General features: G+C 38.8%; 1 long non-coding RNA gene across 1 annotated transcript; it reads left to right on the forward strand.

Moving 5' to 3' along the window:
• The first annotated feature begins 1,117 nt into the window (after positions 1-1,117).
• On the forward strand, positions 1,118-13,896 carry LOC309651760. Its single transcript, XR_014258371.1, has 2 exons — positions 1,118-6,500; positions 6,673-13,896. It is a non-coding gene; the product is annotated as an uncharacterized lncRNA (long non-coding RNA).
• The last annotated feature ends 793 nt before the right edge of the window (positions 13,897-14,689 follow it).

Below are 14,689 nucleotides of genomic sequence, written 5' to 3' on the forward strand. Positions count from 1 at the left end.
AGGGAGGGCGAACATTGCCATTCAGTCTATTTCTGAAAGGACAATGGGGCTTTTTTGGCCAGTGATGCTGAGTGCCTGTATTCTGATTTAATTTTTTCTTAGGCTTGAGGTGCACTATCCCTCCAGGAGAGGAAGTTTAAAAGTGTGTCTCTGCTTCAGTTCCTTCAAAAGAAAAGAGTGCTACGTATACCCAAACAAATGAAAACAAACACACAAAAAACAATCACATGAGTAGAACCAGGATGACTAATGGTTCATAAAATGATATCAGTGAACCTTGCATGGTGATTTTCTGTGTAGCCATCTATTAACAGGCCATTGAATTAATGTTTATGAGCCCTCACCCAAATAGACAGTACTCTCTGAACATATTGTTATTAGGAGAACACGTTTTATCCTCATGCTTAGTTAGGACAAGAATAAACCAACCTGGGCTTCCCTGGTGGCGCAGTGGTTGAGAGTCTGCCTGCCAATGCAGGGGACACGGGTTCGAGCCCTGGTTTGGGAGGATCCCACATGCCGCGGAGCAACTAGGCCCATGAGCCACAACTACTGAGCCTGCGCGTCTGGAGCCTGTGCTCCGCAACAAGAGAGGCCGCGATAGTGAGAGGCCCGCGCACCACAATGAAGAGTGGCCCCCACTTGCCGCAACTAGAGAAAGCCCTCGCATAGAAACGAAGATCCAACACAACCAAAAATAAATAAATAAATAAAATTAAAAAAAAAAAAAAAGAATAAACCACCCTTTAGTATTGAAAGAGAAATGGAGACCATTTAGTTCAAATCTTTTTCTGAAAAACCCAGGACCAGTGAGGTTTAAAGGCTATCCAAGTGACCTGCCGATTCTTGACAGAGCACTGATCAGATTCTAGGTCTTCTGAAAGCTGTGACATTGTTCTTTACACTGGACTTCACTGGCCATATTAGTAGGAGTTCCCCAACATTCCTCTTGAATATAAAAATATGTTCTATAACCCTAGTGTCCGTACTTCAGTAGACTTAAGAGTCATCCAAGTCTTTCATAAAAATTCAGATTCTAGAGACTCACCTCCAGATATTCTGATGTAGTAGATGATGCCCTCCCACCCCACCCCCCAAAAAATCTAGTTTACAAATCTATTTTTAACAAGGCCATGGATGATTCTAATGCAGTCAGACCATGAAACGCACCCTGAGAAACACAGTTCTACATGACTGAATATAATCCTGATGAATGGGTTGAGAAACAATAAGATTTTTCTTCTGTTTTATGAAAGGCAATTAAATAACTTCTCCCTGCTTTTATCTCACTACCTAAATAGAAGTATTTTTTTATCTTCTCAATGAAACTATAATTAGAAAGATTTCAAAGGTCTTGTAGTCCTATCTTGTCTGTTTCCTTCCAGATTCTATGCCATCGATTCAGGCCTAGTTTTTTTCAAGACCATCTTCTTGTGCTAAAATGAGGTTTAAATCAAAATATAACCAAATATAGCTTCATAAGACACCTGTATCTCTTATGACACTAAATACTCTTAACTTTGTGATGGGGCAGTAACAGTACAAACGCATGGACATTCAGAGAGGGGAGAGTACTTTCAGCTTAGGGAAACCCTGCAAAGCGTATAACAGACACACTGAGCTGAGAACAAGTCAGGAAGGGCAAAGGGGAAGTAACATTTATTGAATGTGTATAATGTATCAGTTATTTTATTTACATAGTAGAAAAAGGGAAACAAAGATGGCAGCAACATTATACTGGGAAGAAAGAATAGATCTTTGTTTAGCTATACTGTGTAACTGATGGATAATTTAGATACTATGAAAACCATCCATTTGTGTATGGTCAAGATAAGCCAGGAGTGAGCTGTCAAGAAAAAATATGAACGACTTTGAAATAGAAAAAAGAAAAAAATCAGGGAGGGGAGTCCTGTCTGACATACCCTTCCAGGTTACCTTCTTCTTTTATTGAGTTCTTTTAAAACTTTGTCAGTTGCAGAATATTGATAGTAATGCAAGTGATTCTTGCCCATAGACGCGTAAATTGTGTCCAGAGGAGAGAGTTTCTTACTGCCCTGTGAATATTGACCATTTTTGCCATTATATACATGTGATTCTTTGAACTTTCCTTTGAACCAGCTGTAACACCTTACCAGTCCTCTCATTGAATAATGAGTTAAATATGATATTTGTCATGTGTTAATTTTTAAATGTATTTATACAGTCGTGATTTTACCCTTAAGAAGGTAATAATTCTTAACAAAACCAAAGAAAGAAAATTGATCTGCATTAAGAAAGTAAGCTTTTTTTTTCGTTTCTCCAGGTAGACTGAAAAAAAAGGAGGGACGGGGTTGGAGAACAGAGTGGTAGGTGCAAGGGTCAGTAAATCATGACAAGAGAATAAAGCTTTATGTGAAGGGACCAATGAACTGTTGCAATGGCAGGTAAAACCCAGAGACTTTTAGAATGAGAGCACTAACTCTTGAGCGGCTGTGCTTTTTTCCCCTTCCCCACTCACACTCCCAAACTTTTAATACATTCTCCTGCTCACACAACATGTGTACTGGTCAGTGCCATTTAATAAGGGACAGAGTAGGTAGATGGAGAAGGCAGAACTGAGGTTGGCAACACAGCAGCACCTGAAGCTAAAGCTAGAAGAGCCCGAGTCTAAGACAAGAGAATTCTCCAAAACTTGCCAGATATCTGGAGGGATGCTGGACTATCTACCCAATGTGTGATGGAGAGGTGATCCAACTAATATTTATTCATGTTGTTTTTTAAATTAATAAGCTTTGTTTTTAAAGCAGTCTTAGGTTCACAGCAAAATTAAGCCAAGAGTACAGAGAGTCCCCAGATACCCACTGCACACGCCCCCCCACACACACACAACCTCCCTTATGATGGACACCCTACCCCACACTGGTACATTTACTACAGTTCATGAACCTACATTACACATTAGTATCACCCAAAGTCCGTGGTTTACATTAGGGTTCGTTCTTGGTGTTGTACATTCTGTAGGTTTTCACGAAGGTATGATGACACACATCTACCATCGCAATATTTAATGTTAAATTTTAAAGGACACATTAATACCAGTTGAATGACTTAGTCATATCCCATTGCCTGACATCCAGGTACCACATTCCACATCTTTCTTTAAGCAGTCAGACAAAGTAAATCTTATTAGCTCTCCTTAGTACAAGAGGAAGCTGAGACTCAGGGAAGTAAATTGACATGTTTGAGCTCAAATAGCAAGTAAGTGATGGAGCTGTATACACTGCCTGACTCCAATATGCCCACTCTTGACCTTATTTTGTGCTACCTCCTAGAGTATCTGTACTTGTGGAAATAGTACCAGGTGAAATATTTTGTTTTGTTTTATTGAGGTACTAAGCAAGTGAAGCTCCAGCCAAAACATTAGCGAAATCAAGAGAACCAGAGAGAAAACATATCGCAAGTAGGTAAATCCTCAGTCAGCAGAGTTGAGCCTACAGTGGCACCAAGGGAAGGTACATGAGCACATTTCAAGCACTTTTTGGAGCCTTTCAAGAAAAATAAATGGGTTTATGATTGCGGTGCTCAGGCTCTGAACTCCTTGAATGCAAAGGATTAAGTCCTCACACCCTTCAGGATGAATGATAATTTACCAGTAAAGAGAGACATATTAGACTTGTCATAGGCAGATTTTGTAATAATCGGGGCTGCATTTGTAAGAGAATCAAGGTTCCACATTGTCAGTTTCAGCTTTTCTTGTTAAATTAACTTCTTCTCCCACAACACATTCTTCGGGGAGGAAACGAAAGAAGGGTGGGGGAAAGGATACATTCAGATGAAGGAAATCTGCTACTAAATTTATCAGACTTCATTTGTTATGAGTTAGAAAAAAAACACTGAGATCAAAACACACCTGCACGTATTTGAGAATCCAAGCTCTTCTCTGTGTTTCTTTTGTAAATCACTGCCACTGCTCTCTACCTCTCCAATGCAATGTCACCCTCTTCTGTTCCAAAAGCATTCTCACTCTCCCCTTTATGCTTCTTCCTTTTCCCCCAGAGTATCTGTTCAAGCATCAGGTACCGCCTCCTCAAAGAAATCTTCCCTAACCACCTAGCTTAACCCTGACCCTCACTTTTTTCCCTCAGTCACTTCTCTTGAGTTGTTCTCTGACTCCTTCTTTATCCATCTTTATTTTTCTTCCAAGTATTTATCACTAACTGAAATTATTTTACATCTTGATATGTCTATCCCTTGCCCACCCAGCCACAGAAATGTAAGTACCATGAGGGACGTTTTCTGAATGGTTCATTGATATTTTCCCACCATCTAGCATAGTCTCTGGGGCACAGATAATGCTCCATAAATATTTGTTGAGTCAATAAATGAATCAAATCTGTAAGGAGATGGTTAGGGAAAGAAGGAGCCACACGCAGAACTGTCTCTAATTCTTCCCTGTTTCCCCAGCTCAGCTATCTCCCTGGACAAAGAAGCCAATCTCAAGCCTGCCATCACCACACCAGTCCCTAAAGGGACATATCAAGATATGTGTTTGTAATGGTGTAATGTCCTATTATGCTGACTGAAGTTTGACAAGACTATTTTTTTTTTTACCCTCTGACAACCCCCAAGTTACTTCTACATTGGACCAGAGAAATTTGCTTAGAAACCCTAGGCCAACAAAGAAAACACAGTGGTGCCCCAAAGCATTTGTGAAATGGATGGGTTTACAAGCCAGGGAAAGTTTTCTTGGTTGCAAGTTTTGTAGACTAGAATTCAGAATTACAAAATTGAATTCAGACCATTCAGGATTGTTCTGGCCACAGTCTATCTTATCTAAGCTATATTTGTGTTTCCAACCCTTCAAGATTCAGAGAATTTTCTCTCTCTCCCAAAACCTGTTTCTAGCTTTCAGTCAGCATGTAGTAACCTGATTAGTCCTGTTCCAGCCCTGGACAGTGTTGTGATACTTTTGTGGGTTATTGCTGTAGTCTTTACAGATTTACAGTGTCTCGGCACCTTAAAAAGGGAGGGCTGGGATGGGGTCTCTTTACAGATATTGGTGAAACCACCTGATCCTTCCAATAGGTTTCTCTTGGCTGAGGTATCCATCATATTATCTTCCTTAATCCATTTCTTTCAGTCCCATGTCCAATGCATACAAGCAGGTGAGGGAGGCAACGTTGAAAACAATAGAAAGTTCATGAACTTTACCATTACTGCCCAGAAATTAAATCATGACTTTGGAACTTTCTAGATGTGTAGTCGTGAGAAAATTAAATTTTCCAAGTGTAAGGAAATTAAACTCCAACATTGAAGTAATGACAATTATATTACAGGATTATCAAAATGAAATGATTTTGATAACAAATTACACATAGTAGTAACTGAATAAATTTTTTTATAATTCCTTTCCACAGGTGGCTGAAGTGGTATGTGCCCATTTGTGAAACCCACCCCTACCCCCAATATTGTTTCTAAGTGAGCATCTTGGTTTCTTCTTCCCACATGCTTGTCTGCGGTAGGTACCATCTTTCCTGAAGCCAGTGGGTGTAAATGGAATTTCCTTACTCCACCCCACCACTCTATTCACCCCCAATCGCAGTTTAGCTACTATTTTGTGCACGAACACTGTATCATTCATGAATATCGCTGCCTCTCAATGACTTTCTTAAACAGAGATCATTAAAATTTCCTGTAGCAAATGAATGGTCAAGATACATAAATCCCAAATAACCTCACTTTCTTTTTCCTTGACACTTCATATGCATTCTGTCATTAAATGCTCACAACAACCCTGAGATGTAATTACACTATTATAACAATTGAGAATTTTGATAGTACAAATCATTTGACCAACTTGACGCATTAGTAAGTGGCAGAGCTAGCCCCAAAAGAGGTGTGTCTGACACAAAAGCCCGAATCTGAAGCTCTCGCTTAGCCTCCTTTGATAACTCATTATTTAATTATTTCCATGAAAGAACAGTCTACATTCTCAAGATACCTTAATAGGTACAGAACATAATATTTGTAAACTTGGGTATTTTGGGGTACTTAGTGTTATATAATGTAAATGAGACTCTTCTAAGACAAACAATCTCATTAGAATCATTGATTTAAGAATTAAAGGTGGGGACTTCCCTGGTGGCGCAGTGGTTAAGAATCCACCTGCCAATGCAGGGGACACGGGTTTGAGCCCTGGTCCGGGAAGATCCCACATGCCACAGAGCAACTATGCCTGTGCACCGCAACGAAGAGTAGCCCCTGCTCGCCACAACTAGAGAAAGCCCACACGTAGCAACGAAAGACCTAATTCAGCCAAAAATAAATAAATAAATTTATTTTTTTTTTAAAAAGCATTAGAAGTGGTCATAAGATACTAAGACTGAGTGTCCTTTCCTGTCATACAAGCATAGTATGAAAACCCTAATGAAATCTCAGTTGCCTCAAGACAAAACAGGGATTTGACTTACTCATGGTCAACTCATCACATGTGGTTATGAAATAGGTTGCTGATAATAAAAGTTCTACCTCCCAGGACATAAAACTGGAACACCTGCCTGACCTCAGAAAATATGCTCAATCATACGTAGCATGCTTAAAGGGTCTTCTCGTGCCACTTCTTTTCCAGATGTGCCGAAGCTCTGAAGTGCCTCCAGACTTGGTGAATGAACAGGTTAAGGCTCAAGAAGATAGCCACTATCAACTATCTCTGCTGGTTTTTTAATCCTTGGGTTTCTTCATAGGCTCAAAAGGCTATTCAGAAAAGTCAAAAAGTTGGTATTTAGAAGATACAAGTCACAGAGTATGAATTTTTTGGATATTCTCTTGGCTGACCCCAATTTCAGAAGTTAAGTTCTGGGAAAGCTATAACCTATGGGACTTCTATAAACTAACAGGAAAATTTTCCTATTCCTAAACTTCAGAAACTAAAATCTACAAGTCAGACTGCAAACAACTTGCAAGAACTGTAACTTTCACTATAAAATCACTTAGGTCCATTTAAACTCTATCGGAAAAGATTTTGAATAATTATAATCATTATGCTCTTAGCATTACAGCACACTAGCTAAAATAATGCTCCCAGTGTTTCTAAAATAATGTGATAATATGCCATATATGTGACATAAAAGATAATTAATTTTCAAAATGACAGCTGCAAAAATCTCTTCAATTTTGGAGAGTAAAAACATATTTCTAGATTGTGATTCATACTGTTTCCACTCAAATTTCTTCAGAAGTTGTAGAAAGAACAACATCAAGATTTCAAAAAGGTTTTCAAGACAGAGCATGAAACAATGTATTTGGCAAAGCTGGTCTTCAACTAGGTAAAGAAGGAATGATAAAAGTCAGCAAAAATTTTAGGGTATGAATACTAAATTATGGAAATGCCTATAGCATCCTATTCCAAAGCTTGATTCTAGTCTGAATGTAGGCTAAAAATAGGGTCACCTGGACCCACAGAATTCTCATGTTCCCATCCTGCAGAATGTTGCATGTTTACTAAGGTCGCTCAAGGGTTAATCGTCTCTAATTTCATGAGATATTCACAGGAATTTGCAGAATATTTGTAGAATATGAATTATTTCTTTTGTCCTCCTTGGACTGAAGGCTTGTAATAGTCAAAGACTGTCCTTTTTTTCATTAAATGTTGGTGGAGATTAACTTTTTTAACTTAGGTGTGGGTATATAGACTCATAGGGAAGCGAATGTTCCTGTTTCTCCCTCAAGTTTGGAGGGAAGTAATCTTACACATCACTCAATGAGCTTAAATGCTCCCATCCATATCACAAGGTTTAATCTCTCTCTTGAGCTCCCGAACAAGTTTTCTAACTGTTTTCCATATGTTTCCAAAACTCTATTCTAATAAAGCTGAACTCTTCATTATCCCTTTCCTGTAAACTGCTTCTCTGCTGAATTTTCTGCCTTGTTTAATAACATTATATCTTAATCACATGTGCAAATTTGGGAGTGATCCTCAACAGCTTTCTCTTCTTCATCCACTGCATACAGGTACTCAATACATCCTGATGATTCTATTCTCTGTAACACTTCTGCTCTTGACGGTATTCTTGGGTTTTTTGTTTATTTGTTTGCTTTTGTTTCAGCTTAAGCTAATTCAATAACTTCCTAATTAGGCTCCAAACTAAACATTTGCCTCCTTTTTTCACCATGTTGTAACCAAGCAGGACCCTATGGGGCCTTCCAGAGTCAGACCCCCACCACCAAGTCCTCAACCTGCCTCTTGTTTGTAGAAAAGCTATAGTCTCCCAGGCCTCCTCTAAGTCACAAAAGCCTGGCTCAAGAATAAATGATTGAAAGCATGTGAACATGTAATGACAAAAATAACAGTTGGGCCAGGAGAACTAGTAAGAATTCAAACAGTGTATCAGTCATATGGCAGTCACAGAATCTTTAGTTCCTCCCTGAAGTACCTAGATAACAGTGTCCGATGTACATTTCCTGAGTTGTTTTACAGATGCTAAACCCACCAAATGGAAGAAGTTAACTACCTGATGACCATGCGTTAAGTACCTTGCCCCCAGACCTACTGGAGCTTGAGAATTGATCATGATAATCACATGACACTGGCCTGTTACCTCACCATCAACCAGAGAATTGTGCATGAGCTGATCACACACCCTGCAACTCCCCTCCCTCACCTTCCCCTTAAAAACGCTTCCCTGAAACCCATGGGGGAGTTCCAGTCTTTGGAGCACAAGCCACCTTTTCTCCTTGCATGGCCCTTGCAATAAACCTTTCTCTGTCCCAAACTCTGATGTTTCGGTTTGTTTGGCCTCACTGTGCATCAGGAACACGAACCTGGGTTTGATAATATTCCCATCCTTTACCAACCAAACATATAAATCTGGTTAGTTCATTCCCCTCTTCAAAAATTGCAAAGGTTTCCTCACTGCCTCCAAATTCTTATCATGAACTTTAAAATATCTAGTTGCAAATTATCATTCTAGTCTTGTTCCTCTCTCCATAATGCTGTGTGTCCTGTGCTCTAATCAGTTTCAGAATGGGCCCTTAATTTGTGTGTCTTGATATTTTTGCTCCTGCTGCTTCCTCAGTTCTCAGGTCTTTATTAAAATCCTTCCCATCCTTCAAGACCCAACTCAGTTGCCACTATGCCTTTGGAATATCTAACCCCATGTCAGAAAAAAATTGTCTCTTCATTTGGTTGCCTTTAGTTCATTTGTGCATTTACTTAGCACTTATTTCATCTCCTTCCATGCTATCTCAAAAGGCAACATAAGGGTTTTTACGAGACAGCATGCTAATGACATTAGAAAGACATGGGTTACAATTGCAGCTTAGCCCCTTGCTAGCTGCGTGACCTTGGGCAACAAACTTAGTTTAAACTGTCTCAATCTCTTTTCATCATCTCTAAAATGTGGCTAATGGTAGATATTCCACATATTTATTATGAGGAATAGAGAAATCTATATACTTACGAATATCTGCTATAATTTAAAGAAGAGGTGTCAGAAAGAAATATTTTCTCTAAATAGTTGTTACTAAATAAACTCCTCTGATATTTTCCTTCTCAAGAAATAAAGAGCAACAACTTCCAAAATCTGAGACAATAACTCAACAACAACAAAATTGTCTGAATTTTGTAGATGAGTTGGGTTAGTTCCATAGATTGTTTTATCTTTCATCCACCCAGAATGACATAGGAAATACCCTTCAGGATACAGAGGAGGGCATGAAGCAGATCTTCTAGTAGAGACTGGTATAATCATCACACTAGTCGTTTATATTTCTATTTACTCTTCCCCGCTCTTGCCCTCTAGATTCTAAACTCTTTGAGGATATGAATCTCACCTTACTCATTCCTGGATAACCTCAGTGCCTAAATGAAGTATTGAAGTTCATAATGTTGAATTGAGTTGAATTTAATTTAACCGAATTGAAGATAATCAAATCTATGCTAACTAAATGAGTGCATCAAAAAGAGAAAAATACACTATTTGAGAATCATTTCCGTCCTGCTCTGTTCTATCTCCTTCCCCTCCTGTTCTTTGTTTATACCAGCACAAGGAGCTTCTCCCAGCCTCCCTTCTCCTTTTCTTCCATTAGCTTCCATCTGTTGCTTCTACTGTATTACATCCTTCCTGGGAAGAGTTGCTTTCCCTAAGGATTCACTTTGGTATACTCTCCCACTTCATGATGGACATGTTATCTGTACAATCTGTAGAGTGTTTCATTAGCAGAGATGTGTATGCTAGGAAGTGTGCTTGTTTATTATTCATATTTGTCTTCATGCTGGAACTGTGATCGTTTTTCTCATTTGGGCTCTTCTGTGCCTCTTCAATTTGTCTTTTGTTTGCTCATCTCCCTTCAAAAACAGCCTGACTGCAGTTATAATTGTTTGGATTTGTAACAGATTAGCTGGGCCTTCTGATGTCTGTATAACTTCACAGGAAAGGGAAAATATGCACAAATGCCTCCAAGCCAGCGGACTTTCAGTTGTTTTCCTCTGCTCTCATCACCAGATAACACCAGGCACTTCCTAAAATGAGTCCACAGCATGTTTGCTGACCTATTAAACCATCTCCTGAAAGCAATCATTGAACTCATCCATCTACTCTGTCAGTATGCATGTCTCTGCTTCCCCCAGTGAAATTAAGAAGATTGAAACCAAGGGTAATTGTAATCCTATTATCAATAACAGCTCTTTCATAACATATTATAGTCAAAGTATTATTTCTATCAGCTTGAAAGTTGGTGGTTAGTAGCAGGATTTTAAAAATCATTTGTCTTAAAGCAGTGTCTAAGAATCACCTGAAAAGTCTAATAAGCACATAAAATTCTGATCCCCAACCCCCAGAAATTCTGATTCAGTGGATCTGGCATGGGACCGGGAATCTGCATTTTTAATAGATTGTCCAGGTGATCCAAGGATAGGTAGTCTGCTTACACTATATTGAGTAACACTGGTTAGAAGTGTGATAATTACCCACCAGATGTCAAAACAACCATAATGTTTAGAAAAAAAGAAAATCACCTAAATGATCATTAGGGGTAAGGCAATGGGTAAAATGACTGAGTTTTCAACTGGTTGTTTGTTAGATTACGAAAACTAGGGTCAGAGTCTAAAGTTAAGATTGTGTAAATGAGTGTCTGAGACAAATCATCATTTCTGCATTTTGATGCTTCAACCACAACCGGTATTAAACAATGGCTCCAGTATGAGTATCTATTGCCATGTAACAAACTAACCCAAAATTTAGCGACTTAAAATAACAGCGATTATTTCACAGTTTCTGTGGGTCAGGAATTCAGGAAAGATTAGGGTGACAAACCATTCTAGTTTGCCTGGGACTCAGAGGATTCCTGGGACATGGGATTTTAAGTGCTAAAACCAGAAAAGTTCTGGGCAAATCAGGACGATTTGGGCTTAGCTGGGTTGTTCTGGCACAGGGTGTCTCAGGTGGATGTAGTCAGATGTCAGTAGCGTCCACTGTCATCTGATGGCTTGACTGGGGCTAAAGGATCTACCTCCGAGATGGCATGTTTATGTGGCTATTGGCCAGATGCCTTTGTTCCTTGCCAGCTATTGGCAGGAGACTTCAGTTCCTCGCTTACACGGTCCTCTTCACAATACGGAAGCTAACATCACCCAGACTCAGCAATGCAAGAAGAGGATCAGGGAGGAAGCCTCATGCTTTTTTATGATGTCGCCTCCAAAGTTGCACATCATTACTTCTGCTTTATTCTATTTGTTAGAGGACAGTCACTAAGTCCAGCCCACTAAAGAGGAAAATCAGGCTTCACCTCTTAAAGGGAGGAATGTCAAAGAACCTGTGGATATATTTTAAGCTACCACTGCTCCAACGGGAGATGATTTAGTAGCTACTCCTTCCCTCTAACACTGAAAGAACTTCAAGTTAAAATAAAATAATCTCCTCCGGACCTTGGTTTTGGTAGCTGAAATATAGCTGACCTTTCTGGCATTAGGAATTATGTTCTTGTTGCTTTAATAAAAAAAAAATAAACTTTAACGCTATTTTACTCAAGTAAAGCTCATATTTCTAAGGTAAATGCCAGTAGGTTTCCTTCATAGCTGAGGTTAAGGTGGAAACTTGGCAAGTTCATAATTAACCAGATCAATGTGCTCAATCAAACCAGAAAATTGCTGTCCCAAATTTACTGTATCTTATTTCATTTTTGCTTTATTCTTTGTCAAATTAGTAACTAAGTAGAGAATGGAAATTAGATTTTAACAAATTAGCTATATGGGGACTTCCCTGGCCGTCCAGTGGTTAAGACTTTGCACTTCCACTGCAAGGGACACGGGTTTGATCCCTGGTTGGGGAGCTAAGATCCCACATGCTGTGTAGCACGGCCACAAAAAACAAAATTACGTTATGTCACCGTAGGAAAGTACTGTTTCTAGCTACTTTATATATATGTAAGGTGAGAAAATTTGTCTAAAAGTTCTTTAAGATTATTTCTATTTGTAATATTAGAAGATGATCTGAATCACTAGGAAATTTGCTGGACCTTAAGATGGAATGGACTCAGCCTTTTTCCCTTTCACTTGAACTTGGAAGAGGGGAGTGTATATCAGTGACCTAGGCAATTCCATTGGCAAGTTGGTATAATACTCCAGTAGCTCCTTTGGGTAATACATCATCAAAACTTGTGGCTCTAGAGATACAACACTCAAAAAAGCAGACCGTCTTTGAAAACAAAAGGTTCCTGAGAAGTGTGACCCATTCACATATGCTAGAAATCTTCCAGGCTATCCAAATCCAGAAGGCTACAGAAAAGCATGCAATGTGCCATCTATTTTGTCTATTTCCCATTTTCCATGCCACATGTTACCAACTGATACGTCATAGAGATCAACTCAGTTCCTTAATCAACTTCCCTCTGCGTGTTCTGAGTCATAATCTTTACCTAACACTGATCACTAACAGCCTTAAACATTACTTACATTTCTTTTTCCATTTTCTTCTTCCTTCTCCTTTGTGTTTATAAAATGTAACTAATTTAGTACAGTCTAATACAATTAGTTGGGTTTCTTTTTTCCTTTGAATGATTCCTCTAAAAATGCAGTGACTTGTTTTCTCTAATATAAAAGAGCTTTTTTTACATAGAGATATCAATAAACAGTTCAAAAGAGTATCCTAAAATTATAAAATAAAAAATCTGATATTTATAATAGGAAATCATTACCTTTTAGCACAAAGTGCTTTCCCCCAGATTGCTTTATTTAAATCCTTACAACAAATTTGAAACTGATGAGTCAAATATATTTATCCCCATTTTACAAATAAAGAAATGGAGGCTCAAAGAATTTCTGACGTCTCCAAGGTCATACTATCTAGAGATAAGAAAATAGGGGCACATATTCTAGACTCATACTTGAATATGCAACCCTTCTATGTCTTCAGTTCCTTTCCAAAATGCTATGTATACCCACAGCATTTATATCTGATACATAAACACAATCCTTCATAAAAACAGGGGAACATGAATTCTCTCATGTTCAAGAAGTTCAGAGTAGTCTAATGTAAGAACTGTCCAAATTGTGAAATATCCTTGGACTCTAATCCCTCCCTACTGTGTGACATTCTTGGCAGTGCATGGTGGCCTATCTCTTCTGCCTTAATCACAGGATAACTCAACATGTTAATATCAGTTATCTTCAACATACGACACACGTACAGGTGCCTTATGGCCCAGGTCCAACATGATGACATTCGCTTATACAAATTCAAATATGCAAGATCAGATAAATATAACATTTTTAAAAATAAACGTGTTTAGAACACATGGTTCTAAACACCAGCCAACTACTTCATCTAGTACAAAAGTCAAAGAAACAGACATTTCTTTCAACACTGGAGGGCAAAACTGGCTGTGCATTGGATTCACTAGGACAGTGCAATCTGTATAAAATCAGAGAATGTGTTCTTCATGGGGAACTTGAGGGATTCTTCTAGAGTAATTATGACTACACGCCTACATAAACCATGACTTTGGCGCCTAACTACAGAGGGAGAAAACAGGTAATGGGGGAAGGGGCAGAAAGTAGTCAATGACAGTGTCTGTCCTCCTAGTATCTAAGCTTGACTCTAAGAAACAAATCTAACTTGGCCTTGTAAACAACATAGAAGGAACCCAGTATCCCAGATGGGTAATGGCATCCATAATCCCAGTTGGATGAATTCTCATAAATATTTGACCCTGGCTAATCAACACACACACACACACACACACACACACACACACGGCTTTATCTTTTGACACCAAAGCAGATACAAAACTATAGTCAGCTACCTTTCTCTTTATTGGCTAGAGTATAAGAAAGGAGCATATTGAGTTACACAGGAGGACCCCAAAAAACTGCAAAGATCAAGGAGTCGTGTTTTCAAAGAGTTTCCCATAAAATATCTTGCACACTCTTCTCTTCTCTGCCCCCCTTCTCCTCCATCTTATTCCCTTTTGCTTGCTTGAAAAGACAATCACTGCATTAAGTGATTAAGTGCTTCTTTTCTTCTGACTCATAATTCATAAGACCACGACATGAATTTCAATTAGATTTTCTTCCTGTGCGAAAGGGAAAAAAGAAAAATCAGACCTTGGAGAACAGAGTTTTGGGGAAGCCTTTTCAATGTCTACGTGCAGTTTTTTTCACGGGGGCAAAACTGCGGTAAGACAACGAACAGACCCAAGATTCAAGTGCTCCTTA

Source organism: Balaenoptera physalus (assembly GCF_965194825.1).
Source record: "Balaenoptera physalus genome assembly, chromosome: 21".
Lineage (NCBI taxonomy): Eukaryota > Metazoa > Chordata > Mammalia > Artiodactyla > Balaenopteridae > Balaenoptera > Balaenoptera physalus.